The sequence below is a fragment of the Crinia signifera genome, chromosome 8, assembly GCF_055691185.1.
Source record: "Crinia signifera chromosome 8, ASM5569118v1, whole genome shotgun sequence".
NCBI lineage: Eukaryota > Metazoa > Chordata > Amphibia > Anura > Myobatrachidae > Crinia > Crinia signifera.
In genome coordinates, this window is record NC_139224.1 from 138,003,706 (window position 1) to 138,016,720 (window position 13,015).

Below are 13,015 nucleotides of genomic sequence, written 5' to 3' on the forward strand. Positions count from 1 at the left end.
GCTACCAGCTGGCAAAAGAGACCATTGTATACAACAACTTTTGGGACTCCACCACCTGCACAACTGCAGATTACAAGTACGTATTATTGTTGAGGACACCCCGATTCCAACCGGGTTCAACCATGTCCTCCAGCGTAACTCAAAATCCAGCAACGTTTATGGACCCAACACTTACCCTGCTCTAAGAAAGGACCTGCCCAAGGAACATTACCTTCTCCAGGAATTTCCTATTGAGACTCCATACGGGACTCCATACCACTAAGTATACAACCCAAATCATTTCACTCGAATATATTAACTAATAGTTTGTTACAATTGTTTTTATACCTTATTAATTGCTAACTGAATACAAAGCCTCCAAATCAACCCGCAGACCACAGGCGCTGCATGGACAGATATCTTACTGTCATGCCCAGCACTAAGAGCCGCGCCACACGCGAGAGAGAGAGGAGAGAGAAAAAATCCAAGATGGCGCCACCAGACACCGCCAGCGTGCCTCTCACAGACTCCCCTGTACACAGCACTGAGGCATCTGACGATGATGAACAGACGGCGGATGACACGCAGGTAAATGCGACACCGCACTCCCTCAGCACTACCCCTACAACCATGCACAATATGCTAGACCCGCTTTACTCAGCCCCCGGCCCAGACCCCACAGCTCCTGTGCTATATGGAGACTTAATAATGGCAGTGAGAGCTGCTGTCAGCCCGCTGCTGGAAAAACAAACCGCAGATATTAACAAACAGCTAGCGCAACTGCAGAAACAGGTCTTGGAGACAGAGCAGAGAGTGGGTGAAACATTTGCAGAGGTATTTGAGATTAAGAAAACTACTGAGGATCACACTAAGACCATTCAACAACTCCAGAATAAGGTCCAGGACCTTGAAAACAGGTCCAGATGGAATAATATGAGAATTGTGGGGCTCCCAGAGACAGTCAAGGGACAAGAGCTATACGATTTCATCAAAATCACGCTTCCTAACATCTCCTAAATATACAAGACAGGTGCAATGATCTTGTGATCGAGAGAGCCCACAGACTTGGCCCCCTAAAACCACAAGAGGGCGCACGGCCACGTGCAGTGATTTTTAAAACCTTAAATTACTTGCATAAAGAACTGTTTTGGGCTGCTTCTAGGAAAAAGAGAGATATTTTATGGGAGGGGCAGAGGATATTACTTTTCCAGGATTACTCTGCAGAGTTGACCAAGGCAAGGAAAGACTTTTCCCCCCTGTGCACAAAATTGATTCAGGATGGCCGAACGTTTGCTCTCCTATACCCAGCAAGGCTCTTTGAGGGGTCACAGATCAAAGACTTCATGTCAGTTCATGACACCGAGGCTTACTAAAAGGAACTCAGCAACTCCTGCATGAACCCCCCACACATGTCAGACTGTGACTGAGGAAACACACCCTTTCAGGCAAGTCTCAGCATTACAGAGGACTTTACAGCTGCCAGACATGTCTCAGTACCATCATGACTCTTTTGGGGACCCGCTTGCTTTATTATTACCTGATTTAAATCATAATGTCCAGCATTCCAGTCTTTACAAGCTGCCAGATGATATGTGAGACCACACGCTATCCTATATGCAATTAACTTCCTTAAGGTCTGTCTGGTCTACCCAGGGAATTTTGGCACTAGAGTATGATGTCGGTAATGGTAAAGAATTGCCTAGAAATTGCTCTACACACCTAGACGCCCGGGACTTATTTTCCCAGGCCTGTGCAAGTATATTTTTCATGTCTCTCTCCTTCAGATGCCTATCTCATTTGCAGGACTCTGACATTGATATTGTTAGAAAAAAGTTATACGGTTGATATTTTTATAGTTTATTAGTATGGGCGGCCGACCTTAGGAGTCAGGCCTCTCCATTTTGATGTTGGATTATATTGATCCAAAATTGTCGTGATATATCACGGAAGTTGAATTATACTATTATTCTGTTGTTTTCCCCCATCCCTCTCCCCCTCTTCCCCTCTGACTTCCCCTTACATATCTATATAGGAAGTTTATTTGCTTACCTCATACTTTCATTGCAATTGATAACTCAACATAGATTCATTAAGATGTCTCCGCCTAATCTGACACCTATCCTGATTGGTTCTATTGCCTTAATCTCTTTAAGACACGGGAATGGCTCTTAAATTGGGAAGCTGGAACATAGGGGGCATTAATTCCCCCAGAAAACGCAAACAAGTGCTATTGTACCTTAATAAACTGCGACTAGATGTGGCTCTCCTACAAGAGACACATCTGAGTGCATCAGAGTCATTGAAGCTGGGCTCGCTGGGCTCGCTGGGCTGGCGGCTGGCAGCAGCAGCCCCTTACAACTCTAAGGCCAGAGGCCTAGCAGTGCTGGTGAAATCGCACTTGCCTATAATGGTAACAGATGTGGTGGCTGACCCCGGTGGTAGATATTTAATGTGTCATTTGATATATGAACAACAATCTTTCATGTGCATGAACATCTATGCACCCAATGTGTACTCTAAGCCATTCTTTCTAAAGGTAATCTCACTACTCACATCGCACCTTGAGACCCCAATCATCCTGGGAGGGTACTTTAATCTAATATCATCCCCTATTTTAGACAGACAAATACTAAACTCCAGAAGACCCAAGCTCCCTAAGTTTGGAGTGCAGGCTCTAGCAACCCAGCTGCAATTATTAGATATATGGCAGACAGTTAACCCAATTGAGAAGGAATTCACATGCCTATCGGCCTCTACAGGCCAATTATCAAGAATAGATTATATTCCCATGTCTGCCATTCTTCTCCCCAACATTGAAGAAGTGAATATATTGCCAATAACTATATCAGACCACGCTGTGGTGTGGTTTAAACTTAGATTAACCAGAGAACATATCCTGGCGTTGCCCATCCTCCTTGGCGTCATCACGTAAACTTCAGGATAAAATACTGAAAACCTGGGACTCTTACCAGACCTATAATAGCGAAACCCTAGATCACGACCCTATACTATACTGGCAAGCTTCAAAAGCGACCATAAGAGGCAAAATCATATCCCTTTTGGCCTCTCAGAAAAGTAAAGATGCGAGGAGTTACCTGGAGGCCCAATCCAGGTTGACAACCGCATTTCAAATGTTCAAAACATCACCTACCACGCCAAATAAAATTTCCTATGTGCAGGCTAGAAATGACTACGAGAAGATAATCTCGAAAATGAAATCATGGTAGTCCTTTAAAAAGGAATTCAGATTTCATAAATATGGCAATAAGTCAGGAAAACTCATGTAGAATCTCCTACAAGGTCAGCGACCCCCTGCCATCATTCACCCCCTGAAAAAAATAGATGCCACTGAAACAACGTCAAATCAAGAAATAGCCCACATATTAAATTATTTTTATGAAAACCTGTACTCAGAACCCTCCTCAAACACTGCTCAGAGCGAGGCCTTTTGGGAAAACTTATTGATGCCCCAACTGTCCATGGAAGGAAACTTAAACCTCATCAAGGATATCTCACTCCAAGAGGTGCAAGAGGCCATATCTAAACTGAAACCTCAAAAGGCACCAGGCCCTGACGGTTTTACGTCAGAATACTACAAATTGTTAAATCACAAGATAGCCCCATGCTTAGTAAAAGTTTTTAACTCAATATTAAAAGCCTCCAGTATTCCAAATGAATTTAACATGGCCAATATCCGCGTCCTCCCCAAGCCAGGCAGAGACCTCTTAGACCCAGCCTCCTACAGGCCAAAATCCCTGCTTAATCTTGATGACAAGCTCTTAACTAAAATATTAGCAGAACGTCTCAAAGTAATTATCCCAGACTTGGTTCATCCAGATCAAACAGGCTTTGTGATGGGGAGGCAGTCTGTCACTAATATAAGGCGGGTCCTCTCTGTGGTGTGTGATTCCCAGTGTACTGTGTCGAACATGCCCAAATCGATCTTATCCCTAGATGCTGAAAATGCCTTCGACATGGTGCACTGGGATCACCTCTTCTACACCCTGAGAAAGTTTGGTATCCCAGAAACATTTGTAAACTGGCTATCAACACTATATTCAGGTTCTTCCTCTAGGATCCTATGTAATGGGAGTATTTTGGAACCTTTCCCAATTCTGCGTGGCACGCGGCAGGGGTGCCCCATGTCCCCACTGCTCTTTGCACTAGCTTTGGAACATCTGGCAGTGGCTCTGAGAGAATCCCCACTATACCAGGGCGTGTGTGTGGGCGGTGTGGACATGAGGGTATCCCTCTTTGCTGACGACATGCTTCTTTTTCTCTCACATCCGGAACATTCTATCCCTACGGCTATGAACATAATACGACATATTAGCACTTTTTCCAGATATAAAGTAAACGTTAGTAAATCAGAGCTACTAATACTGCGAGGTCCCACACCAGACTTAACATCCTCTATGGAGCTGAAGTCAATTAAACACCAATCATCCCAAATTAAATACTTTTGGGTCCAGATTACTAACAAACCAGAAACCCTATACAAAGCCAATATTACCCCAGCCATTGCAAAAGCAAAACAACAAATGGAAGTATGGCAAGATCTTCTCCTGTCCCTATTGGGTAGGATCGAGATGATAAAAACCATAATTCTCCCAAGGCTAACTTATATATTACAATTACTGCCATGCAAAATTACCCGCCCAGATATCAAAACACTGATGAGTTTATGCACTAGGTTCATTTGGAAATCAGGTAAACCATGAATTTCTATGGCCAAACTGCAACTGCCGAAGGCAGAAGGGGGCCTGGGATTCCCCAACCTAATGCTGTACTCTAGGGCACTGTTAACCAGATATGCAATGGACTGGCTCTTAGAAACTAACAACTTCACCATATACGAATTAGACTGCACACTTTTTTACCCATTTTCCCCTGGGGTACTCTTGCACACACCCAAGGCACAACTCCCCAAACATCTACTACATCACCTAATCTTTCGAGACACCTACGACGCATGGTGGCACACTTGCAACTTACTGGGGAGTTCCCCACATCACACTAAATGGCTACCGATAGGAGGCAACCCAATGTTTACCCCAGGGATGGACAATTCGGCATTTCGACAAATATACACTAAAGGCATAAAAATGACCTCGCAGGTCTTTGACCCAGGAGGACAAATAATGAGCTTTACACAGCTGAAAATACAATTCAACTTAGATGCTCGAAGTGTATTCCCAATGATGCAGTTGCTTCACTATGTGTCATCCCTTCCCCCCTTACCACCCGTGGAACCAACCCTACAAAACAAATTATATCCCCTGATGGAGAAATTCACCAAACCTAACTTTAAAACTAAATTCATATATGGTCTATACATAACACATAAAGTAGAAATACTACATGAACAAACCAGAGACAATGGCTTAGAGACATCCCTTTAATAACATCTGAGGACATAATATTCAGGCACTTTGACACAACGCTTCGAATCCTGCGCTCCTCAGTTTTGCAGGAAACGCATATAAAAATAATACATCGTGCATATATATCACCGGCACAGCGGCGACATTTCGTAGAAGAAGAGACGGGGAGATGCCCAAAATGTGCCTCTGGCTCAGCGACTCTAATTCATAATCTATGGTCCTGCGGAAAGATAAAAAAGTTTTGGTACAAAGTAGTGAATTACAATAACTCCACTCTAGGCACTAGGGTGACGGTACACCCATTCCCCCTTTTGTTAGCTAATTTTGATGCATGGGAATTAAGTGTACTTGACAAGAAGGCAATTCCATTCCTAACAATTGTAGTCACTGTGGCTAAAATACTAATTATGAAAAACTGGCTGTTCCATAACCCCCCCTCGTTGACCTTACTCACACAATACCTCACTCGCCGTATTAGTTATGATAGATATGATATTCAGCTGCACACAGCCAACCCATCGGGCTTCTGGAAGCGCTGGTACCCCATAGTGGAAGAACAGTATGTATGAATGTACAAGGCAACTTGTTCCCACAAATGACGGACTGACATTACGATGGATTGTCCATAGAGGTCAATACTACTACTGTTATTTACAATTGTGAAGAATAAAATTTGAATAGCAGATAAATGACATCCCCCCTTCCCCCTCCTATCCTCTACTTTTCCATCTGACAACCCATACCAATCTCCCAAACCCCCCCCCCCCCCTCATTCATAATTCATGTCATGGTTATAGATATTGATGTATACATGATCATTAGACAATAATATTATACTCTCTAGATGGCTAATTTGATGCTTTCTACTACCTCATTTTATATGTTCTACTATGTTAGGACTGCAATAAGTCCAGCTGTATGTCACTTCACTCACAATTGGCTCGTTTATAGTTGTTCTATTTACAAGTGACTCATTTCCAATTGTATTGCCTATACTTGATGGTCATGTTTTATGTCATTGATTGTTATATTTGAAAAACTCCAATAAACATATTTGAAAAAAAAAAAAAGATGAATTTTCTGCAAAGAATGCACCCAACATTAGCAGAACTGGCAAGGAGCTGCATGGCCTATTGAGGCAAGATATATGAGGAAACATCTGTATCCAAGCCGAGGCAGAGGTCACAGTGTTAGCGGCTGTGCGAGTGCTGTCTGCGGGTGGGTTGGTTGTGCAATAGTGTTCGGCATATGTGTAAGGGGCATTATGTGTGTCATGTGCAAAATGCATTAATAATGTGCGACATTTGTGTAACAGGCATTATGTGTGTCTTGTGTATAAGGGCATTAATAAAGTGCAAAATATGTGTAATGGGCATTATGTGTGTCATGTGTATAAGGGCATTAATAATGTGCAACATATATGTAAGGGGCATTATGTGTGTCATTATGTGTATGAAGGGCATTAATAAAGTTTGGTATAATGTGTAAGGGGCATTATGTTTATAAGGACATTAATAATGTGTGTCATGTGTAAGGGGTATTACTGTGTGGTATTATCAGGGGTGCCGAGAGAAAGGGGTAGGGGGTACAAATTACCCAGGCCAAAGTCTGATGGAAGGGCCCAGTGGGGGCCCTGGGCCCCCTCCCCTTAAGTGACAGCAGCAGCTGCTCCTCTTCTCCTCTGCCCAGCACACACTGCTTTGTGCTGGGTTGCAGTGTGGCCATGGAGGTGCTTAAAATACAATATTTTCTCAGGATTTTTTCTCTAAGGGTATAATGTGAATAATGTGAGGAGTAATGTATATAAGGTAAAGTGGTACTACTGTGTGATGTAACGTGAATAAGGGACACCATCGCATGATATAATGGGAATAAAGTTGCACTACTGTGTAGCATCATTTGAATTGGGGTTGTTGCCCTATTGTGTGGCCATGCGCCTTCCCAGCAAGAACACACCCCTGTTTGGGCTGCGCACCGAATGTGTACACTGTTTCTATGTTTCTATTTAAAATATTGTGGGTAGGAGCACCAAAATGATGACTGCTATGATGAAGGTTGATGGTGCTGGGAAAGGGGAGCAGGGTCAGAGGCGGAACTAGTGGCTGTGCTAGGGGGCACCAGCCAAATGCTCGACTAGGGTGTCATTTAGGCTAGGGCCGGCTCTAGCCGCAAGTATTGGTTTTGCATATTACATTGACCCTAATTAATTTTAAATGATCCTGGATCACCAACCTGAGGCACCCCTGCACACAGTTTGGAAACCACTGGTGTAGAAACCAATTAATTTCTTACAATAGAGCTACAGTAGATATGTATGTATATGTTTTAATTTTTTTTGTTATGTAGGAATGTATTCTGGTTCTGGAGCACTAGACAAATAGGATCCAGAATGGGAAAGAAAGTTGGTGTATTGTAAATATGTAGAATTTATGGCTAGGACCCGATTCTTTAATTATTGTTTTAAATGATAAGTTTTGTATTTTGTTATGCAGGAATTGTTGTCAGGATGTGAATATTAGATATTGCAGGTTTTACATTAAGTAGAAAAATTGCAGGAGTCAGATATATTACGGATGGTAAAGGAGCAGAGGAGGAGACTATACAAAAGGGTAATAAATAAAATTCTAAAAATATTAACTATCAATGCAAAGGGACTAAATTTACTACAAAATAGGAAAAGGATTCTTTAATATTTATACTCACAAAAATAGATATAGCAGTGGTACAAGAGACACACTTTTCAAGAATAAATCCCCCCCTCCCCCCACCTCATAAGTTAGGGGGTCATAATTACACCAAAACATATTGGGCAAATGATATATGTAAAACATAAATGTTTCACTAGAATCACAAAAAGTGGATAAGGAGGGCAGGTATAGTATACTGAATGGAATATTAAATGGACAAGAAATAAGACTTTTAACAATAAAGTACATGCCCCTAATACCACGCAATAACAATTATTAGGAGAGTAGTGAAAGAACTAGAGAAAAGTGGAAGAAAAAACAGTTAATATGTTGAGTGACCTTAATTTTACATTAGACCCATTTATGGATAAATCTAGCACTATACAGACTAAAAGCTCCCAAACAGTCATACATACCTAAAAAAATAGAACATTTTGGGAGAAGCGTAGCTCTATGACATCTGAAGGGTTAAAAGCCCAACAATAAGAGATTACACATTCTATTCAAATCCACATAAAACATATTCAAGGTTGGACGTCTAATAGAATTACCCTCCAAAAAATGTAAAAGGCACAGATATTACCAATAAAATGGTTAGACCATGCGCTAGTAATGATAATATGGGACAATGCAGCTATAGTGCCTAGACATAAAACATGGCTATTTACTTACTTAAAAAAGAGATACTAGGCGACAAATAGAAGAAGCATTAGAAGAATTTGGTAGGAACAATCACCTTGAAGAAACAAACAAAACATACTTTTGGTGTACTCTCAAAGCAGCTTTGACAGGTAACATTATCCAAACTAATTCTAGAATAAAAAAGAAGGAAAAAACAAATAGAGCTTCAGAAGCAGGTAAAGGAATTAGAAGAAAAACATAACTAGAACCCCAAATATGACAAAATAAGGGTAAAATTAGCTAAAATAAGGGAAGAGATTGAAAAAAATAGTATAAAACAATTGACAAGAAATATGGAGAGATTTAAAAAAAGACTATACTGGGGAAAGGAATAATGGGTCAAGATTATTCGCTAGGAAAATCAAAGGGGAGAGAGCTAAGAAAGAGATTAAAGAAGTGTATAATGTACACTGAGTCATAGTATCGAACCCCTTCGAAGTTCTGAACATCTGTTCTGAATATTATAAACATTTATATAATCTTAGAATAGACAAAGATACTATTCAACCTACAAAAAGAGAAATACGGTAGGTGCCTTTTTAACTAAAATAAACCTCCCAAATTAGATCTAGAGCAAAGTATAAAGTTGAATAACCCGCTGACATCACAAGAAGTATAGGGGGAGGGGCCCTAAACTGCACACCCTGGACATATGAGATGCTACCTCCTGAGTGCAGCAAGCAGGTGCACACTAACTATAAATGCTAGACCTTTTAATATCATTGCTATATTGCATTTCTGAGGTTCTTAGAATAATGATGGCCATTATTATAGGCTTGTCCACCACGTCCAGGTTACCTCAATAGGACAGGTCAGTAGCGCACGCAGGGGGGTTTCTGAGTACCCAGAAATCCCCCAGGAGTCTAAGGGTCCTAGGCTGAAAGCTGAGGGTCCCCTCTTTCCATGGGTACAAGGATTTAAAAAATTGGCACTTGCAGTGAAGCAGTGATCCCCATCCAAGTCTATTAATTGCTATTTCCAGTCAGATATTTAGGGTTTTGTCTGAGTTTTTCTGAGAGTATTTTCCAAAAGCTGGGATTCTCCCCCTTTGAAGGACACTAGTAGCTTGTCTCTACTGTTCCCAGAACCAGAGATATCAACCTTCCAGCAGCTCTTTACTGCTCCAGCTCCACACACCTGGTATGTAGTTTTATATACTCGTTGGCAGATTGCTCTGCCTCCTGAACTCTGATCCCCTAGTCCCCAATACCATTTGGTAGGTGGGATTCTCTAGTTTTTAATTCCTTTAAAAAATCTAAGAAATCTATTTCCGGGAACAGGAGATATGTGCAGTCAAGCAAGCTGTCCTCCCACCAGAAAATTATGAATAATAAGCCCACTTCACTATACACCCCTCCTCTGCATATTAAACATCCTCTACCACCCTGGAAGTTATGTGTCAGGGCCCCTTCATTCAGCCCAATGCCCCCTTCTCCCACCATCTGTGTAGTAAAGGGGTAATTTAGTGGAAATCGAGGCCCTACATGCTGAGTGGTTGATATAATACCCCCTACCACCTGCGGGACATCAAAGCTTCCCCCACCCCTACTGCTGGAGGAACGGTAGGGGCCCCAATACATTGCTATACCCAGGGGTCTACACTGCTGTTGACACCCCTGTATGTATATACATTTGATTAAATTTGATTAAACAATAAAAATATTTTGTTTACTCTATAAGAATCAAATGGGTATTGTTCGTGTCACAGTTCAGATGACACTACGAGGTTTGTTTACTAAGATGGGAGTTCTACTTCTTATTTAATTAGCAAATTCTAGATGATAATACTGTAGATAGAATCTTGGGACTGGCCTAGTCTGGGGGCGTGCTTACAAGGAGTGTGATGCCATATGTAGAGTCCCAGATGCCACACTTCACCAAATGCACCCAGCACTGCTGATCCCAGAAGAACCAGCCAGCACATATATTCTATACATCAGAACATGTATGTTTATATGTGCTAAGCCTGCAGTGGTAGCCAACCCTAGCCCTCGAGAGCTACCAACAGTTCACATTTTCCAGACAACCTAGCTGCTGCACAGCTGCACTCATTAATCACTGACACATTTGAAAAGATACACAGATGGAGCTAATCAGCTCACTTGTGATTCTGTGAGGAGACCTGCAAAACATGCACTGTTGGTAGCTCTCGAGGACTAGGGTTGGCTACCCCAGTGCTAAGTGGTTTCCCCCTGCACTATGGGCCCGATTCAGACCTGATCGCTGCTGTGTGAATTAGAAGTAGCCAGCAAAAATGGAGATGCCTCCCCGATATAGTGAAATTCTGCCATGCAAATTAATGTGCGAATGAATGTATACTGCTAGCAAAGACTTCGCAGCCGAGTGAATATGTCAAAATCCATGGGAATATAGCTCAGCATCTAATGATTTTTCCACTGGTCACCACTCATTGTAAGCACTGTGTAGACAAAGACTTACTCTGTATTTGCATTGAATATAGGCTGATCGTAGCCCGAACTTCACACACTCTCCCCTAAAACGCTTTAGCACGCCTGCATTTTCCTAGGCACACTTAGCGTTTTCTCTGGCACTCCTACATTTTTGTTAGCAATCCCACTAAACTGCCTGGTAACACCCCAGATGCCTACTTCTTGTCAAACACCTTGAGAACGACTAGCGAAGAAGAAAGTAGCAGGATTTCTTCGATAGCTGGCATTGCGCACACACATTGCGGGCAAGACACAGAATTGGTCCCTATGTGGTTGGCACTGAAGTCTCTGCTCACAATTCCATTCTTATTCATTCACAAAAAGCAAGATACATGCTGCAGTAAACAGAAGAGAAGAGGTATGCCTCTACCTATTATTTTATATAATATCTTTATTGTACAAAAGTTGCATTTGCTAACACATTAGCAATACAAATACATAACAGAATATAATAAGTTATAACACAAGTGTGGTGTACATACAATTTTTTCAGAATCCCATGGCTTAAACATATCTATAATATTTATATTTTGCCATTTTTATTGAGCGGTTATCGTTCAACAGCGCATGTAATAGAACATTTGTGGGCAAGGGAATTTGGTCTATCTTTTTTTTCCCTTTACTTTTAATTTTTATACATGCTGTACATACACACAGTAGATACAGTATGTTCCAAATACCCATTACCTATCCATTGCAAATCAATAAATTACATACAATTGAAACGAACAAGTTACTTAAAATTAATCCTAACAATCATACATTCATTCATCCTATTCCAGAAACTGTATTCTATATTTCTTACAGGAAGTCAGATATCTATTACTTTTTTCTCTGCCTTTTATTGCCTATTTTTTCTATATATAAACTCTCAAATTAGGTTCTCCTTTTCCACATACCTTTTCCACATATTCCATTTTATAATAAGCCTATTATTGTTAATCCAGTCTATTGTCTCCATTTTATTTTATTTATTATTAATGATACAGGTGGTATTTGGTCTTGTTTCCATATTGAGCTACAGTATAGCTGTTTTGTTGCTATAAAAATATGGTTTAAAAGGATATGGAAGTCGACATATTCGACTGAAGTGAAGTAATACCATCTGGGGTAATAATTTAATTTCAATCCCCATTACTTGAAAGATTCAATTCTCGATTTCTCTCCAGAGATCTTTCAATTTAATACATGTCCAAAAAATGTGCATCAACTCTCCTCTTTCCTCCATACATCTCCCACATAAGTTTATCTTATCAGGACAGAATTGATAAATTTTCTCTGGTGTCAAATATGTTCTATAGATAGCTTCATAATATTTTCAAAATGTGAAATTGATTTAGATGTCTTATACAGGTATACTGTTTTAAACAAATTTGCCCATTCCCCTTCATCCAAGGACACAATCAGCTCTTGTTCCCATCTAATTTTGAGTTTCATTTTTTCTTTAGATTAATATTTAACAGAAATAGGTAATGCCTCCTCTCTGATTTTTATTTATGATTTTATTCATTATATTATTAGGCAGCTGTTTCAGTGTATCTTTGGATGAGGAGAATTTACTAAGTCAATTTCTAATTTATAGATACTTATAGAATTCCTTTACCGGGATTCCACATTTCAGTTGTATCTGTGTAAAGGATATCAATACTTTATCCACTTATAAGTTTTCCAATGTTTTTGTACCTCTAGATATCCATAAATCACGTTTGAGATCTGGGATATACTTTTATAGATTATTATAGATTATTGTCTGGATTTATAGATATTTCAATGGATTTGTAAATCCAGCTTGGATATTCAAAAAGCGATTCCATACTTTAAGTGTATCCTTTAT